The sequence below is a fragment of the Lepeophtheirus salmonis genome, chromosome 12, assembly GCF_016086655.4.
Source record: "Lepeophtheirus salmonis chromosome 12, UVic_Lsal_1.4, whole genome shotgun sequence".
Taxonomy (NCBI): Eukaryota; Metazoa; Arthropoda; class Copepoda; order Siphonostomatoida; family Caligidae; genus Lepeophtheirus; species Lepeophtheirus salmonis.
This window is the reverse complement of record NC_052142.2, coordinates 8207879-8228488: the sequence shown is the minus strand read 5'-3', so window position 1 is coordinate 8228488 and position 20610 is coordinate 8207879. Positions and strand designations below refer to the sequence as shown.

At 31.5% G+C, this 20610-nt stretch overlaps 1 protein-coding gene and 1 long non-coding RNA gene across 8 annotated transcripts in view; one reads left to right on the top strand and one right to left on the bottom strand.

The window, feature by feature from the left end:
• The window catches only part of LOC121126920 (uncharacterized), a 172984-nt gene that overhangs the window by 87426 nt on the left and 64948 nt on the right, over positions 1–20610 (top strand). The window lies entirely within an intron of this gene.
• Positions 9937–10789, bottom strand: LOC139906698 (uncharacterized). Its single transcript, XR_011782477.1, has 2 exons — positions 10668–10789; positions 9937–10604 (listed from the first exon to the last, which is right to left on the bottom strand). It is a non-coding gene; the product is annotated as an uncharacterized lncRNA (long non-coding RNA).

The following is a 20610-nucleotide window of genomic DNA, read 5'->3' as shown; positions in this document are numbered from 1 at the left end:
GCTATAGCTTTAAGATTAATAATGTACCTTAAAATTACCTTATTTTTTAAATAAAAATAGACTGACTTGCTACATTGATTATGAAATATGCATAATGTAGTAAGAACGTATTTTTACTAAACAGTTTGGGAATATCTGGAATAGACGGTATTATACTTGTTACCCTGTTTATCTATAAAATGTTCATAGAAATGTCTCACCTAGGTAAGATAATAAAATCAATTATTTATGAATATATCTGTACGTGGCGCAGTCGTTGGTCAATCTAACCCCTAAAAAACAAATCCAGAGTTCACTATTGAATGTCCACTCATAGTATTCGAATTGAAATGATTCTGGACATCCTTCTACAGACTTTTCTTCAATAATTATCTTAATTAATACAAGTTGAGTGACTTCACATCCGATTGGATTCACAATTTACGCCTTCTACTGCACCTGCATTTAGTAAGTAACTCTTCCCTTAAATGCTAACACTGCCGTCCTCTCCTGACATACAAGAAATCCTCCACCTACAAGATGGGTGAGAATATAGATCTGTAAAGGAGGAGTTCCTACAGCCATAAATGATGAGTAACTAAAGGAATTACAATACTACAGAAATTAACTAATTTACTCATTAAAAAGCCCAACCTCGAAAGTAACAAACTAATTACATGTAGAATAGAAAGTATCTAAAATTATTGACATCCTAGAGAAAGCAGCCCAATTTTTTTTTATTCATTAACAAATGAAACTCCTACGACGGAAATCACTATTGATCTGACAACTTATTCTGGAAAGATGTTGGCCTTTGTTAGTTTTGTATTGAATGTTTCATCCAAGAAAATAATGTTGCAGCCCATAAGACAATTAAACACGCAGCCATTGGACCAAAACAAAAAAAAAATAATTATGGCCCGTAAAATTGAGTTTAGATAATAACCGTGTTTGAATTAAGCTATGGACTCAAGAATTAACGTCGTATCACAAATTCCGTAAACAAATCTCTCTGAGATATCCATTCAGCATGCCTAATTTTTTTGAATGTGTCCATTCGACTCTCATTTTTAAGGACTAAAATAATTCGCATGTAATTTCTCTAATTGAGATTCTGAAGCTAAAATTTAAAAAAAAAGTACCCAAATTTTCACAAATGAGTTCCCCGCATCAATTTAATGCAGCTGAATAGCGAATTAGAACTTAATTTAGAAGGCTGGAACTTCATGCTTACAATTTATTTCTCTACAAACAAGGAGTTAAAAAATGAAATTTAAAAAGCTATTACGTGTTTTCTCGAAAACATGTTGGAAGTTCTAGAGAGCTGTTGAAGCTTATAACAACTCTGTACGCAAAAGAAAAAAGTTTCAACATAAACAGGCCTCTAATAAGGCATCATTTTTAGCTAAAAAAATAGAAAAAAAATTCTAAATGTGGTTTTAAATTTCATAAAGTAAATAAATGTATCACTGGGCAACAAAATGCCAAATTGCTGCAAAAATATACACATTACTCAAGTTTGTCAAATTAGGAAGAAAACCTCAAGTCAAATTGTCAGGATAGATAACATTTCGTCAACACAGAGGGCAGAAATTATTATTCAAAATACAGATTTTAACGTAAATTTTATATTTGACATTAAGAACATCCAGCACGACGATTCTCATCAATTTGGGTAATATCACCTATTTTAATGGTCTATTAGTTTACGATGACAGGACCAAAGACATTCAAAAAGTTTATCCTTAAAGAAATACATGCCGGTGTTAGCTGTGCACGAAAACTTGCTTACTAATTTTATTTTTGGCTGGGTAAGTCCAATGAGGTAATAACTATGGTAGAAAATGGCAACGACTGTCGACAACTTCGACTTTCCAAATCATCATGTACTGAAAATAAATGCTGAGCAATTTTTCTTATGGAAAGTAATACCTAGTAATAGTTGACATACGTCCTTTACGTTGAAAAATTACGTTTGACAACAATAAAATACATCACAATGATTATTACAGTGTATTTTTTTCTCCTTCAGATATCCAATGTATATACGCTCGGCTAAGGGACACCAATTTTGCCAATAATTCAACAACTTTTACAGAGATAATTGAATTGTTTATTATACCTTTTCACCTTACAATCCTGAAAAAAAGAAAATATATTTACCAATATATAAACTTATACGTGTAGAGGCACTATAGATGTAGTAATCGTTCTTAACAGTCATGCTGAAGCTTCCGTAATAAATGCTTAATATTTATTAAAGAAATGCAGACGACATTGGCAACTATTCAGGAAATAATTAAATGTTTGTGCAAAATATACCCTAGGATAACCCCATTTCACTTTCGGAGCTCATATTTAAAAGAAGCACTCGAGAAATTTACCAGTAATCCAAAAATCTAACCCCATAATCTTCAATGTCGGTAATCGCGGAATTGTTCAAAACATACTTGCAAGATGGTGGGACAGCGAATGAAACGGACTTTGCTAACCCCCTTTTCATTACTCATATGAAGCTATGATCAACGGAAAGACTTACGCCAGGAATTAAAAAAATCTAAAATTAAACAATTCGAAGTGATTTAATTTGAATATTTTTTTTGCTTAATAAAAATTTACATTATCACATTTTTGTCTTAACGATTACATGTTTGGTTTATTCACTTACATGTTGATTCTTTTTATTTTCAATTTAGAGTGATTTATGAATATGGCGTCGTATATCATGTATATCATTTATTGTCAAGTGGTGTTAATATTTTCACAGCCCTTTTGACTCCATTATTGATTGTGAAGGAGGACATATTAAAAAAATATTAGTTAAATGTAGTATTTAATCATCTCATAATTGGTATTTCATTGTCTTTTCTTAATTCAAAATAAACCATGTTTTGTAATTTAGTCATGTTACTACAAACTTTTGTTACCCCCTCTGTATATCTGATCATATAGCGATAAAATCTTATATTGAGTTCAGGTCGATGGAAACTGCATTCAACTATAATGAACAACTTCACTACTTACAAAAAATTATTAACACAGATTATTGTTTGCAAATTTTTCAGATTCACATAATTTCCCTCTTAAGATTAACTAATACTGTCCTTAGAATTAGTCCACCTAACTTTAATCATGCATTTCCTTCATTCTCGAAAAAATGAGTTAGAATCAATTTTTTTTAATGAAGGATCATTAGGTTGAAGAGGTGTATGGTCAAAAGACTTGCACGGTGTTCAATTCCCCTTATTATGTTGAAGTATTTCTCACAATCCGCTATAGAAATTGAAAGTTTTGGACTTTTTCTTCAATATGATCTATGTCATATTCATTTATTATGATGGAGAAAAAAAATTGTTCCTCTTTTTTATTATGGTTATGAAACTGAATCAACGAACATCTCCATAGTCCGTAAGGACTGTAGATCATGAATTTGTCCTGATAAATGGAATTGATACCATTTATTAATGTGTTCCGAGATGAGTATTTGTTTTTAAATATCAAGGACACTCAATGAGTCAAAGGGTTGAATACAAAGTATATGCAACTTTAGGAGGAATAGATTCAGGAGGTTCAATGAAGTAGTTAGAAGATGATAACTCCTTCTATTTCTCACTGGGTTTTTATATGATTATTTTGTTTTATATCGAATTCATCATTCTTCAGTTCTCATAGGAGTTATCATCGATTTCATATAAGGTCTGGTGTGGCTGATACATTCTTGAGTCAATGATTGATGAAGTCATTATCGTAAATTTATATATATAAATTACTCTAAATTTTAATGAAAATTTTATGAAGTAAATCAGACAAATTAAAAATCTGAAGTCAGTAATATTTTTTTATTTTAAATGGATTCACAAATGAGGAGTTGCGTGTTTATTTATGCATAACAGGCTGCGATACATTTTATTCTTAGTCACTCCTTTTCGTATATATATTAATCTTGTATAAATAATTCCAATATAAAGAAGTAACTCGAGAAGTGAAGAATTATACCAAAGTGCAAAAAACTAATCACTGCAATTAATTACATATCATGGCGCAGACGGTAATACTGAAAGTTACAGTTAAGAATCTAGTAAAACTTTAACTAAAGAAAACATTCTGCAGATTTGTGTGGATTTTAAGCTATGAGAATTGCTAAGTGAAATTGATTGGACAAGGTGATGACTTAAGGCAGCGATCATCTAGTAAGAAGGCTCAATTTACTGTCAGAGTTGTCAATAGGGTAAACAGTTTGTGTAAGCCCATATTAGCATAGAAAACTTCTCAATGTAAAAAAAATCCTAGATGAAGCAAGAATTCGTCTTCAAAAAGGCTATGAATCATTGGAGGAACAATATATGTAATTGATGGATATAGATCCAGATCAAACAGATGTTTACAATACCCAATTGGAGGAATACAATACCAAATATCAAGAGACACTGGGGAAGCTTTTAGATACTATGTCTTTGAATGAGAAACCAGCCAAATCAACTTTAAATAAACCACCCAAACCTTGTAGTAGTAACAACATTATCCATATTGACAACTCTTCTCTTCCTTTCAATTTAACAAAAGATCATAATCCTCATGAATTAGCTGAATGGGTCAAAAGTTTTCAAGTTTTCTGTACGTTAATGGAACTACAGACAATGAAGTACGAAAAAAATTACTAAGTTTATAAAATCCTACAAGAGAAGAAGTCTAGCACACTGGTCGTGGATAAGAGGCAGCTACATCATGTCAAAGGGCAATGAATCTTATAGCTCATACATCCTATAAGATTAAAAGTAACTTCTTAAAAAAGGATAAAATTGTAAGAAAGGTATTTAAGCGATGCGGAAGTACTAGTTATATCAAAGATTGCTCTCGCAGAGAATCAATCACATGTTTCAAATGTGGAAAACCATGACATTTGTCTTCCTAAGACAAATCCAAATTCAATATATAGGCCAATAGTCGATGCTGTTCAACAGTGAACAGTCCAAAACGTTATTCATCATCAAAAATTTAAAATCAGGTTAAAGGATCGAAGTCTTCGAAGAGGATGGAATTGAAAGTTCAATCGAGTCTCAATGCATGCTTGACACATGTCAAGGTTATGGCATTGCCAGACACAGAGTCGAGCAAGAGTATAACTACCTATGATTATATAAAAGAAAATAGATTCCAAAAAATGGACATCACAAATCAGTGGTTGTTCAATGCAAGTAATTATCATATGAAAATTGAATGAATTGCTCAACTAGAAGTTACACATTCAAGTGGTAAAAGTATTATGCTAAACATTAGAATTACATCGTCTATGAAAAGAGAGTTTCTCATAGGTATAGATGATTTGAAAAGATTATCAGTCATCATGGAAGGGTTTCCAAATGTTTTAGCGAACAATGTTCAATGCTTAAATGAAGAGATGGATAAAATCATGGAAAAATTTAAAGATATCTTCAGTTACATTTTTGACGAAAGACCAATGTCTGGACAACCTATAAAAATCGAGTTGGATCACTCTCAAAATTTAAAAGTGCATAAAACTTAGACTGCACGTTCAATAAACATACTTCAACACGATAAAGCAAGGGCAGTTATCGATAAATTAATTCAAGATGATATTATTGAACGAGTTTCTAACCCGACTGAATGTATAAGTACTATTTTTTTCGTCAATCAAGAAGGAGGCAAGGGAGTCCGAAAGTAGTTGATTATAAACATTTTAACAAATATGTCAAACGTCCAATAGTCAAAATCTTCATGATAAATAATTTAAAAAAATAAAGATGTTAGTAGACTATGAGATAAGGAAGAGGAAGTTGTGTTTTGGTTATGTTTATTAAATAGATAATGCGGGATAAATCGTAATAAAGTTTTGTATATTATAAATATGTTTGAATTTAATTCATGGAAGGAGGAGGAAATCACAAGCTATGGATCCGCCAAGCTGAGTTACCAAAGACACTACTTAAAATTAGTAAAATGACCAGGCAATCCCAAAGGGCCTGCAAGGTCTATGACCAACTCATCGAACTGGATAGGAAAAAAGAGGATTGCAGTTACAAAGTCCTAAGGACCGCTTTCTCACTCAGCCCATTCGTAGCTTTTGATGAGTTGATGATCAAACATTGGAGTCCTGGTGGGTCAATAGAAGTATATCTAGCTTATATAAAAACCTCATCAAACTGGCGGGACTGTCGGAGTCGTCCGGCCTCGTACAGATGACATTCATTTCCGGTTTTTCTGCGTATGTAAGCTCTCGTCTCCGATCGACACTAGAGGTCTTACAAATGCGAGATCCTAACTAGGGATGTAAAGAAGGATCTACCAAGGGAAGAAGTGACGGAAGTGGGGTTCGTGGATAGAGCGAAAAAAGTTTCGTATTATGACTGTGGAGGACCTCACTTGAGGAGGGATTGCATGGAGAGGATTAAATACTATACTTGTGGAAGAGTCTAGCAAGTGGCAAGAAATTGTATGTTTCTTCAAGTCAGGGGAACGGGTCCGGGACGTCGTCAGCGCCAGCAACGCCCCGGAACCAAATTTTGCTATAATCCCATAAATAATAGTCTAAATAGAAGGTAGGAGGTTTTGGAGACTTGATACTTGGTACTCTTGGGATGTTACAAGATTTAATGGAAGAATAAGAATTGTATACCCCATCGGTGGGATATGGAATATTGAGAGTTGTGGAAAGTTTGAGGTATAGTACGATGCCAGCTCAATAGCAGACTCTTTAACAAGAGAACCAAAGGCTTGGCTCGTAAAAATGAAAAACAACCATAATGACGCGGACAAAATTGTACAAGTCATTCTCTCCATCATAGAGGCATTAATACCACATTACACTTTGCTAAGGATACCTGTAGGAATGTACAGTTGGAAATAGTCAAAGAATTAGTGAAAATATTAATGAATGTAATTACTAATAGATTTAGAAAATTTAGTGCAACAACCAGTAATTGAGGGATAAAACTCATATTTCGAGGAACTTACAGAACATCAGGTAATGGAATCGTGGAACAAAGCCATCGAACAATCAAAGCTATATTTGCACGGACAAGGAAATCAGTAAACTACTTTGTTTTCTAGTACAATATATGGCCTTGGAGTTAAGAAGGTGCAATCTCTTATCTAAAAATATTCAGAGGTATGTGGAGAAATCCCTTTCTTGATCCTTTAAAAGATTCTCCCCATCCAAGGTTGGAAAGAAGATGGTTTGAAAACAGAGACAATGTTTGGGTTAAACTTGTTAGTTAAGATGCCTGGAACAATGGAAAGACGGCATCGTAATTGCAGTTAATAGTGATCTGAGCTTCGACGTTGATGGAGCGCCCAGGTACACGAAGGACCTGAGGAGAAGGAATCATTTAACGGATCGGGACCAGTATAAGATACTTATCAATCGTCCCCTTTCAAGAACGCGAAGAATAATTACGAGATCCTGCAGATTCGAAGATTTCACCTGATATGGATATCAAGGGGGTGTATAACAACAAACATACTTACTCTTAGGGAGCGCGGGGAGAGGAAGAGGAAGTTATATTTGCGTTATGTTAATTAAAAAAATAATGCGTGTTCAATTGTAATAAAGATCTGTATATGATAACTGTGTTTGCGTTTAATTCATGAGAGGAGGGAGGAAATCACACATTTTTCTCTAGAAGAATTTTTACACTAGGAGAGACTTCGAGAACTTTCAGATCCCTCCTGATAATTGTATTGCTAAGAAGAACGGAGGAAAGATTACAACTTCTATCAAGGCGTTACCTCACTAACAGAAAAAAACCTAATGTATTTTGTTGTAAGCTGTCAATTTCCTCGTCTTGCTTCTTACGTCATGGATATTTCATAGTTTATTCTTTTATATATATATACAAAGTAATTAGTTATTTTAGACATATGCTCCGTTCCCAAAAGGACAGAAATACAATTTTTGTTGATACTTTGTCCTCTAAATAAAATATATATTGACCATTTTATTAATTCTATTAATAAATTTTAGCTATGATACACAAATAAAAATGTATAGCTAAACTTTTAATACAATCTCCTCTTACGAAACTATGTACAATTTCTTTTACCTTCAACATTTTTTTTTCGATATTTAGGTACTTCATATTTAACTTCAAAAAAATAATTTTTAATTAATTGTAAGCTTTAAAATATATATGTATATTTATTACAATGAAGGTCGACAATTTGATAAATTTGGGAATTTAAAGCAATGGTGGAACAACCGAACAATTGCCGAATTTCATAATGCAGCCCAATGCATTATAGATCAATATTCTACTTATATGATCTCTGATATTCAACTTAATATCAATGGTCGTATGACACAAGGAGAAAATATAGCTGATAATGGAGGCTTAAAGCAAGCTTTTAGGGTAAGTCAATTTGTATTTATACTATATTTGGATTAGACTTGATTGAACTTTCAATTTTAAACAATATGATATCAAATATTAACTCATCAATTTTGGTTAATAAGTTTAACACACCATTTCTAACTGTTTTGAAACTATCTTCGGTATATCATTAAAAAATATCTCTATATTGTATTTATTTCTTCATTTTGAAACAAAAAAAGGCGTGTTAACACAAACCTAGACCAATGAGTACTAATATTATCTGGAGTAGTATAAACTCTAATCGCACAACATGTTTTGGTGAAAAATATCCTTTTTGATTATAAATTCCTATCAGTAAACCTATATGAACGTTGTTCCATTATAAAGTTAAAATATTTGTCGTAGCTGTTATTATTAAATCCACATCTTCTGATAATTTAAGTCACTTCTCTATTTTGCTATAATATTTGAGATATTACGAAAATGTACGTGAGAAAATGGGTAGAGACAGAAGAAAAGGACTAGGGAAAGAAAAACAATTAGCAAACAGGTGCAATCCCATTTCCAGGTTTTTTTCTTGTGAAGTCGGAATTATACCGTCCAAGAGAAGTTGCTCTCAGCCTCTAACTACACCATTAAAAAATATTACGTTTAGAACTCCATTCATGAGCTTAAAAGGATCTAAATAATGTAATTTTTAGTGATTAGATACATCTAAATCTCATAATCATGACTAATGAATGAGGTGGGAGTCAGTATGGCCAAATGTATTTATACAAGGATTTGGATGGATTAATAATATAGATAATGTTTATAGTTATCTATGATGCCGAATTGTAAATTTTCAAATAGCTAGATTTAGAGCCAGAATATATTATAAATTCAACCTCAAGAATCTATACGAATCATACTCTAGAAATTCATTTTAAATGCTCAGTGCCTAAAATAATAAATAAATCATTATGTTGATTTATTATTTTATATTTTATTAATTTATTTTGCAAAGAACTTTATTTAAACTACACATATGTAATAATCGACTATTCTTAATTTATAGTTTGAATAATCTTTAAAGAACTAAAAATATTCCAGTTGAACTGTCGTTTGCTCAAATTTCATATTATTGTCAAAAATCCTTTGTTTTATTCTCCCTTCTTTCTTTTCTTCTCTAAACCTTATAATCTTCGTTGAAAAAGTAGTCAAAGATACATACCAACATGCAGCTAGAATAAATCATAGAATTTTACAGTCTTTATTTTTGTTTGTTTTAATACGGCTTTACCTCACTAACACAAAAATACCCTTTGTATTTTGATACAAGCCGTAAATTCACTTGATAAGTCATGGCTATTTCATAATTTATTCTTTTTGATATATAAACGAAATAATAAGTTATACCTAAAGTTGATAATATTGTAGAGAAAAACGCGTGCAAGGAGAAGGGGGAAAAAAAATACATATGGTTTCATTGTTTAAAATACTGATGTGATTATCATCTGCCTGCTTCATTATGATTTTTGAGGGTATAACGAAAGTATTTATTAGCAATTTGAAAATGTAACACTCCATGAAATTGTATTTCATTATGAACCTTATTCTCAGAATAATAGCTAATGAAACGACAAAGTAGAGTATTTCGAAATATATTTGAAGTACCAGGTTTAAAAAAGAAGGCTTTAATTAAATATAATCTACATAATAAAAAATATACCATCATACATTTATGTTAAATATACAAAATTAAACAATTGGAATCATATAACTAATAACAGTAAATTATATTTACAGAATATTGAAATAATAGATTGATCCAAATAATATTTTCTTGTTCTGACACAAGCGAGACGTGGAGTTTAATCAAAAAGATAATCACTCCTCTTCTTCATGTGGAAGTTGCTATATACAATTGTGCACAGGATAGATATATCTCTACCGATGAGATCTAACTAATTATTAATAATAAAGTAAATGTCAAAATCATAAAATTAGACAATAAATAGACTAATAAAAAATTGTTAGAAATAAATCCATTTTAAAGATTTAGAGCAAAAGCTAATTATGTAGTAATGTCCGGCGATATTACTCCCTATTAAGAGCATCAAAAAAGATGTTTCCCCCCGTTATTTATGCTTATATAACAACATACTATTATCATGAAGGATATACAGAATTGCTAATTATAATGATACACCCAATGTAAGTACCGCCGTTGTTGTGACCATTTAAGTAGTTGTTTTTGCCTTTTATGAGTTTTCTGAACACCATTTCTTGGAGCCTAATCAACCATAGCTAAGCCTTAAGTGATAAAAAGAGTAATATTTATTGACTATGTAATATTGGAAAACATAATTTTCATACCCAAGTCTTTAAGTGAAGAATATAGTCTCAGACAAACTATTTGCGAACCGTCTAAAGCTACTACTCCCGTTGTTGTGGCCATTTAAGCACTTTTGTTTGCCATTGAATGAGTTGTGTATCATAATTCTGCATAATTTTGGCTAAAATAGAATCATATTTTAGGGTTAGATTTAAAAAAAATTGAATACTAACTGTTAGATAATACAAAATTCAGAGTTCCATTTCGAAATTAGTAAATATTTTATACTTTTTACTGATAACTTGATCGTCATTTGGTGTGGATGACTTAAAACATTTTTATAAATGACATCAGTACCAACATCCTCCATTAATTTAATGATAGATCCTCGGGAAGGGATAGGTTTATCCGTGTATTTCTCCATAAATGTTTTGAACATAGATGATTAGCAATGGATAAGGTTATATTACATGCAATAAGCATCTTAGTGAGATCAGAGTTAAAGTCTGACTTGATGTATTCATCATTAACTTGATTTTTTAGATGAATATCCATGCTCTTGATATGAGATGAGGATAATGAGTGGCGTGTAATTCTAGACAGGGGACTAAAGGCACATTTATATCGACAAATACGACAAACCATCTGTTTCTCATCAGGTAAGTATTTTCCAAATTCCTGGGCCTCCATTTTCAGAAATCCATACAGAAGGCGACGTTATTTTAGGCATTTTATTCAGTTCTCTATCGACTATCACCATCTAATATTATATTAATATTGAATAATAAAGGTGGGAATGATAACGTTCTTGATTGATAGAAGAAGATGTATATTATTTAATCAATGATGCCATAAGTATTTCTTCTCTTCTCCTCGCACGCTTTTCTATTCTTACCAAAATTATCACCCTTAGTTATACCACAATTACGCTTTGTTAAAGGACAGGAATACAGTATCTTGTTGATCCCTCGTCATATATATATATATATTTCGGTCGTCTTATTATTTCTATGAAGACATTTAGGCTATCATATTCAAATAGAAGTGTATAGTTAAGCTTTTAATTAAATATTGATAAGGTAATATTATAATACAGTATCAAATAAAATACTATGTAGGATTTTAATAGTATGAGATACCTATATTTATTTAATTCATTTTACAAATTGAGAAGAAATAATATGTCAATGACAGTACTCGAGTACTTCATAGATAAATAGCTGTTGATGTGATTTAAAGTATTAAAACAAGTAGCGAAACGCGAACATTAGCCTAAGGGGAAAGAATGGTGCAGCGTTACAAATTTTTTTACCTAAGATGTCGCTTTTCATTTTTCTGCCACCGAGACTCACTCACAAATATAAATTGATCTTCAGTTAAGTTCATAATGCGGTAAATTTTGAATTACTTGAATTTAAGTATAGTCATATTGATGACCGTTATCCACGAAATTTCTGAAATTCACCTTTTTCATTTAGTTACTCAAAGGTTATTGTATATTATTACTGTTGTAATTCTTTGGACCTCATGTAATGTCATCTATTACATGTTTGAGAATCGCAAAAGGTAAATAAGTATATTTCTGAACAGCAGCAAGTCGCCAAGAGTCCTTATTTCTTCGCCAAATCACGAGACGAATAAGTATTTACTTCATTGTCGTCATATGGTATTCAAATTTTTCTCCGAGATAGTAAGTGTATTTCCTTATAGTGGTAGAGGATGCTAGATATTCCCCTCCTTGACTAAGGAATTACGTGAGAGGAAGATGAAAAGGACCAAACTGAATCCCTATCTATTGAAATGACCTTTCTGAATCCAAGATTAATATAACACTAGTTTTCCTAATTTCATAATACGAGGGATTTACCAAAGAATATACTAGTGACTACAATATCTATATAATCAAGCACGCTGAGGTTTTGAAGAAGATTTATCACTATCAGCATAAGCGAACGGAAATATGGGGATATATCAGATAATATAGGAGTTGATTTTTTTTACCAAAGTAAATAAACTGATATCATACTATAAGAATATCGTAGATGATTTGGATCCAGAGTGGCTAGCTTTAGCTTCTCTGTTATAAATTTTTTTTGTCTTCCTGTATATTTTGTGCAAATACATGTATAATATCGATATAACTTAAAGTATTTATTGTAAAAACAAACTTGACAAGAGAATATCACTCTCCAATACTGCATACAGAGACACAAAAATGTCTTAGATGTGCTATGTTAGTGGCATCTGGTTCGGCTAAAAATACAGCTGCAACAAGGAAATAAGTTCGGAGAGTACAGGTATGCCTGTTTTAATGTATGTATCATAATACAATAACTGCACAGGCTACACTCATGGCGTGAAGTAAAGATGCGAGGCTATTCTGTACTTTATATAACATAGTTTGTCTGAGAGTATAGGGTGACATATTATTATAATATAATCTTCCCATTTATTTATAGCCTTTATAAAAATCTGGATTTTATCAGGATTTGGATATTGCTTACGTAATTTCCTTATGATACAATTATTTGGAACATTCATAACTACGTTTATGGACTAACATCGTTTGGTCGGTTTGAATCAGGGATAAAGAGACCGCTTCAGTATCGCTATTGCAGGGTGAGTAGTTCAAAACCTAATTTGTATTATTAAATGCCCCAATTCCTTTGTATCTCCTTGGATAAGTGAATTATGATCACCGTGTTTCCTTGAAGTGGTCTACTTGCTCCCATTCTCTGTCAATATTCTTGATCTTTGTTTCCAGAACCAAATCTTCCCATGAAATTTGATTAATAGTTTACTCAAAGTATCCCTTACAGACTATATATTAAACATATTGTAACAGTAGCTCGATCTACAATTTGATCGTATAATGTTTTAATATGCATATATTCATAATAGATCCAGTAAATACTAAATAGTGATGCATGAGATATCCAAGTTCATAAAAACTGAATGAAAACAGCATTAGTAGTAAACTAAATAGAAATTGACAAATTTCGATTTATTTATTTATTATCATTAGAGATTGATGAGTTGTATATCTTGTACATAATATGCAGGTTCTTCATGAGACGATTCTCTCCGACGGCGATACATGTATGATGGGAGTATCTTCCCATAAATGAAGGAATCTGATGAAACTGATCCAGTAATAATTTTATGAGTTCTAAGTTCGTCTTCAGTAAGGGCTGAGACTAATAAATACATTGTGAATGAGAAAGATAATCAATCGGAAAGCATAAAAAACTAAACAGTAAATTATTTTTGATACTCATACAATGCGGCTCATTCTTACCATGAAACACGAAACGGTTTAAGGCATACTTGATATTTCAATTTGAGCTCCTTAAAAAAGAAGTTATGAGTTCTCATTAATCTTCATTAAGGTTCAAGTCAACACAGGATATCTTTTCCCTTATACTCAACAATTCAATTTCCGTCATCCGAACCTTCAACTTGCATCTTCTAAAAAGTAAAATACACATGATATTAACTCCTCCTAATTATCTTTCCAAACAATAACTAAACAATCCCTCTAACGGACAAAAAAAACAGTGCACATTGACATTTTTCAGCTGTTCATTACGTGGACCCTCGTGATGATACTTGGTTTAAAGCTTTAGTGTGATTTACTTATTTGGTTAACTACCACATGATTTCGCGCCTCCTTTTTTTTTTTTTTTTTTTTTTTTTTTAAATGTTGCGTACTATAAAGGTAACAAGGTGTACTTTAAGAAGTGGTCGTTTGGAGACATCCAAACATTTTTTCTTCGCGTATACTAATATAATTAGTATAATGGACCAAGTAATTAAGTTTTTGTCTTTACAATTTTATCCAGTGGTTACATGAGTTGAAGTGAAGCAACTCCGACTTTGAGAGACTCCATACGATACTTGGCTAGAGTTAGAATCCGAGAAGATATTTAACAGTGAGTTGGATATTGGAGGTATTCCTGGAATAAAAGATATCATATTGCAGAACTGGACCCATTATATTCCTTCGCTAGACGCAGTTGGAAAGTTGGATATGAATATTTATATGGTTTTTTTTAATATAAATTATATTAATACCACAATTGGAGATAGCAGAATTCTTCTTCCTCTAATTTAAGCATCGTATGTCTGTTTCTCCCTATATTTGTTCTCAAAAAATAATATGAGATCCTTCATCCCGAGAATTGCAAAATATTCAGGGATTTCCATGAGTAGAAGAGTATGCACGTTGTATTTTGAATTTTATTCACCCAAGAGATAAATAACCAACAGCATTTGTACTCGTTAGTATGTTTTTCTCGGTACTATGTAATTTTATCGCTAACATTTTCCCTCCTACATTTTTTGTACCATACAATATTGTAATGTTTATATATTATTATAACTAAGGAGTAATTAGTTAGAACTAATTCAAATTAAATATTTTAATAACATGATTTTGAATCCTTCATTTTCTAAAATAACGATTACATATTTATTACTTTAATGTTTAAAAGAAGACGACACATAACGTAAATAGACATAACAGATTGTAAAATGTTTGAAGATTTAAGGCAATACTTTTTATATATTTTAATTTTTCGTCAAGTATTATAATTTAATACTTGACGTTGAAGTCTTTCACTTATTTATTTACACATTTTCTTTCTACTTCCACTTTTTTCATTTTAGAAATTACTTCTTATTTTCTTAAATAATTAATTATTTTTCATGAATTTGGTGAATGCATGTAATACAGTTTTGTAATATCCCATTTTTTAGGGATAAATAATATATAACAGTAGATTATAATTATTTTTTCAAAAAGTGTATTTGATTTCATTGTATTTTATTAAAAATATTAATATTAAAGTCGCTAATTTCACTTAGAAAATACATACAAGGGCCATAATAAAATTTACATTTCTAAATATCTTTGTTGAAACTTTCAGATGATTTAGTATTAATGCAATTCTACACTTTTAATTTTATAAATATCCCTTAAATTTTGAGTTATTGTCGACTTTTTGTAGCTCAAAATCATTTGTTACAAGTGTTACCAATTTGTAAGATAAGTACACATATATGTGCACCCTCTAATCTTTATGAATTATTATTATTTATTTTATTATTTTCTGGTGTTTACTTTACTTTTTGTATCTGTAAGTAAGTTTCTTGTCCTTTTTTACTATTAATTTATACGTGAGCTATTCAAATAAAGGAGTTATGTTTTGTCATAAAAGAGTGAAGAAAATAGTTATTTTATAGTATATTCAGAACTAAAATATTGGTACAGTGTCTCGATGAACCTAATTACAAAGGACTGGAAATATACAAAATATATAAACTATCAAAAATTTTAAGACCATGCTAATTCATATTTTATGAATTAGATATCCCCTCTCTATGCATCATATAATATATCATTGTGACTCGGTATTTGAAGTTAAAAAGTGATATGGTCTACTTGGTAAAAAGTAATACAGGATGTTCAAAGTTAGGAGATGATTATAATTACATTTACTGGTTTGATAAAAAAATCAGGGTAAAAACTTTTTGGAAATTTGAATCCCCTTTATGTAATGCAAAAAACATACTGTTACAGAGAATGATAAAATTTAGAGACATAAAAAGTTGTTGGAGAGCATTGCCATTCGACAACCCCTTAAGTTTATGAGGCTAAAGTACAGGGTTCGGAAGCAAAACGTGGACTGAATGACTGATTTTAAAAAAATGTCAATAATTTTCAAATTTTTTAAACAAAACTTTGAAACACAACCTTTGTGAACATGTTCACTCAATATAGTCGCCCTCAGCAGCAATCACAGCCTCCACACGGTCCCATGTTCGGGCGAGATGTCCAGTTAATCTCTTTCCCCAAAGTGTCCCACAAAGCAAAGTTCAACAGGTTCAAATCTGGCGAAGATGATGGCCACATATCCTAGGCTAAAAATCAGCCCTGTTATTGGCGCAGAACTTCTGGAATTTGGCTGATGTGTGTTAAGGTGCACCATCTTGGGTCCACACATAGTTGTCCTCTGGGTAGATGGCTTTTAGCCATGGCAGTATGGTGAACCTCAGCACCTTGTAGTAGGCCTCCTGGCCGATTTTTCTTCTCAGCCTTAAAAAAGAAAGGAGTCATCTTCTTGCCGTCGGATGGCACGACCCTCAGGACCATTGTTTGGGCCGGACGATTTGACCGGAACACCCTCTTGACCTACTCTGGTGATCCCCCGAGCCAACGGTAGTTTAGACGGTTGTAGACCTGGTCGACCGTGAAAATCTTCTCGTCAGAGATTTTTTTTACTATGGATCCATTTGCCTGGTTCCAGGCACGAACTTTCTTACAACTCTGCAGTCTCCTTTCCTTCCGAGTGTCCGTCAACAGGTAGTGTGGGGTCCTTCTGTAACAAGACAACCCCAAGTCCTCCTTCACTCCTGATTGTCACCTCGTCAACATCAAACTCGTTAGAGAGGCGATTCATGGCTTTTGTGGGGTCCTCCTTGGTCTTCTTCTTCAGGTCCCCAGAAGCTCAGAATCCCTTTCCAGTAGTGTCCACCACTTCCTTTTTTCCTTGAGCGGTATTTTCCATCCTTTTTCATCTTGGCCACCTTGTAATGAGGCTTATGGAGCACTTCACAATTATCTTTTATCAAATCAAGCATTTTTTTTTTTTTTTTTGCTACGTAGAGATACTAAAGATGATTGTGTATGTCAATCTATGGATTTTCTAAAAGACGTTCACTCTCCATATATATTAATAGTGTTCCCTGGATAAGACTAAGGCTAAGTGTGATGAATCCAAGAAAAGAAATGCAACTTCTTGAGGTATTTAATGTCGTTGATAGTAAAGGAAGATACGGTGGAGAAATAAGAGGCTATCCGCCATCTTCGGAAAAGAGCTTTGATTCATGAATAAATATTCCACTCTTTGTATCGATGGAGATTTTTTCCATTTCTTAAAGCCACAATTATGATTCATTAACGTGCCTCAAGTCTATGAGTCCTTTCAAAATAGACTCAACATCCCAGATCCGTGATTCCTTGCTGCTTCTTCTTATTTATAATAATATATATATAGTCCAAGATTACAGATTACTTCTTTATCATTATACCTTTTTTTTTCTTCTCCTAGCTATATAATTAATCTGATCGAGATACAACTGTTAAGTTCGAAATGATAATTTAAAAAGTTAAAAAGTCGGCCAAGATGTCATGCGACAAAATCTACTCGAGGAAAAAATATCAGCCCAAAAATTTTAGGCGGAAAAAATGTAGGGTAAGAAAATGTTAGCTACAAAATACTAATAACGGTTTTTCTTCTATATTTTTTCTATTTCATGGCTCCCCAAATTAAGAAAGATGATTCGAATAACGTCCAAAATTAGAAATTATGATTTTAAACTCTGCTGAATTTATTAATTGTATGCATTTTTGATTGCGTTTTAAATCTTTAATAACCTCTTTATTCAATATTTTAATAATTAAAGATGGAAAGACATAAGTTTTTTTAAGAATAAGGACAAATGAAGAGATCCAAAATATTCTATCATAAACAAGAGATGTTCTATTTTTTATATATACTGGGATAATATAGGATAAAAAATTAGCCTTAGAAGAGAACCAAACCAATTTAAGCTTCGTACGAGATCAAATTCGTTTCTTTCATTGGCTAGGAATACATAAACCTATATATAAATTGATTAATATATTCCAGGGTTAAAACTATCACGGGATCCAAATTTTAGACTATGATAAAAGGATCTGGATGTGAAATATAAAATAAAGATATGTGAATTATAATTAGGTAGTACAAAAATATGAAGTTATTACCGTAAAATTAAAATATATAAAAAACAACACATCTAAATAATTGAATTATTTTAATAGAGATAAGTTTGAAATATAAATCTACTTAAAATTGGATGATTAGTAGGATCTTCTTTTATCCATTAATACCTGAAGTAGTGGACTTCTATGCTCTCTAAGAATTAGTACCGAAGAAAGATAAAGGGAATAGAATAAAGATACGTTTATTTTGATCATTTATCTCGAGAGATGTTTGGATTTCATATTCTACGAGGGACAACAGGATGAAAATTCATCAAAAAAAAAAAAAAAAAAAACCTAGCAGACCTCATCGTTTGTTAATAGAATTTGGTGTGCTGATCACGAATCTGTAATTAGTATTTTTTATCAAATTTGATTAAATCAATAATTTTACATTTGTATTTTTTATCAAATTTGATTAAATCAATAATTTTACATTTGTATTTTTTATCAAATTTGATTAAATCAATAATTTTACCTTTGTATTTTTTGAGTACATTTACCCTTTTTATATGTTTGAGTTAACTGTGTAAACGAAAAAAAATAATCACAAAAATGATTATTCCTAGTAAAATTCTATTGTTTTTTCTTATTTGCTTATATTTTGTATGTGATCATTCAATTACGAGAAAATGTAATTTAAAACTTAAAAAATCATCATATTATTTTGTGTGAATGTGTGGCAATCAGGCAGTAATAGTAGTAGCGGGATGGGTGTGGTTTCATTCTGGAAGCTAGATTCAAAAGTTTCTTGAAAATACTCTCAGTCACTATCATTTGTTGGAGTATTGAGTAATGTGCGCTTGTCGTTGTAATATATATTACCAAAAAAATGGGTTAGCCTACTATTTTATAGGATTAAAGTAATTGCAATTTAGCTTTTGAGTTTTTTAATAATAAGACTTATGAAAATCAGTTAATTACTTCAAATTCTTATATACAAAAAAAAAATACATGTTGTTCTCATTTTTATAATTTAAAATTAGCAATAATATTTCAACGTAAATTATTTCACTGATAATTACTGCTAGAGAGAAAAAAATGGGTGCCATCAGGTCCGGTGTAATGTAATTACTTCAAATTAGTACAACTTGTTTTATTCAGCTAATTAGAACCGGATAAATTTCGAAAAAAATTTGAGACTTTTCAAAAAGTCAATAACCAATAAACTAATGACCCACAACCAAAAAAATGAGATTTGTTACTGGGATGTACTGTAAGATAGTAGGACCATGGCTACTATACATATAAGTACATAGTTCTCCCTTCTGCAGTTTATGTATCGGTTTACATTTTGTTAGTAATAATATAAGAGTCTTTCTCATCAAAATGTATAATAAATATACATATCCTGTAAATAAACTAATACAAAATATAATACATGGAGCAGTCGGTAGGATCGGTGCCGAAATTATTCCAACATCAACCCCCCAACTTTACCACTATAATTTGTCAACAAAGGACCAAGATCTAACCTACTCCAAAGTAACCTACTCTACGTAAAGGATCCAATAAAGGAGGACACTTAATTAGAAGATATCCACTTATTTGACTAAACTCATCTCAGCCGTAATTAACATTTCAATAGATGCTCAGATCTTCGTGGTAGTAGATGGGAAAAAAGGTTTTTTTAAATTAGAACTCGAGGAAAATAGTCGACCTCTCACGTGTTTTATAACACCCTTGGGTAGATATCAATGTAAAAGGTGCTTAATGAGAATAAATTGTGCACAAGACATTTATGATGGGTGATGAAGCATTTGAGAGCTTGGAAAATGTTGAGAAACGCAGAGATGATATTACAGCCTAGCTTATAGTCTCAAGTTCAAATATTGAATGTCGTTTTAAAGATGACAAGGACAATCTGACAATAAAGAACCTCTCCAGCACAAGATATCTGCAAGAGCTGATGCAACAAAAATTGAAGATTTAATTTAATAAATATCAATAATGTAGGGGCCTAAAAAAATACAGGTTGCCTAGTAAATCTAGAGATGCCTCTTCCTATAATATATTGATACTAGATCTTATCCTGGGAGAATATAAGAGTGAAAAGATTCGGGATCATTTTAGTGTACTTAGAGAATAATATTATATAGTACTAGTACGAACACGCTATCTTAAACATAACCAACGAAAAAATAAAAAGATTAATATATATTAATCTAAATTCTACA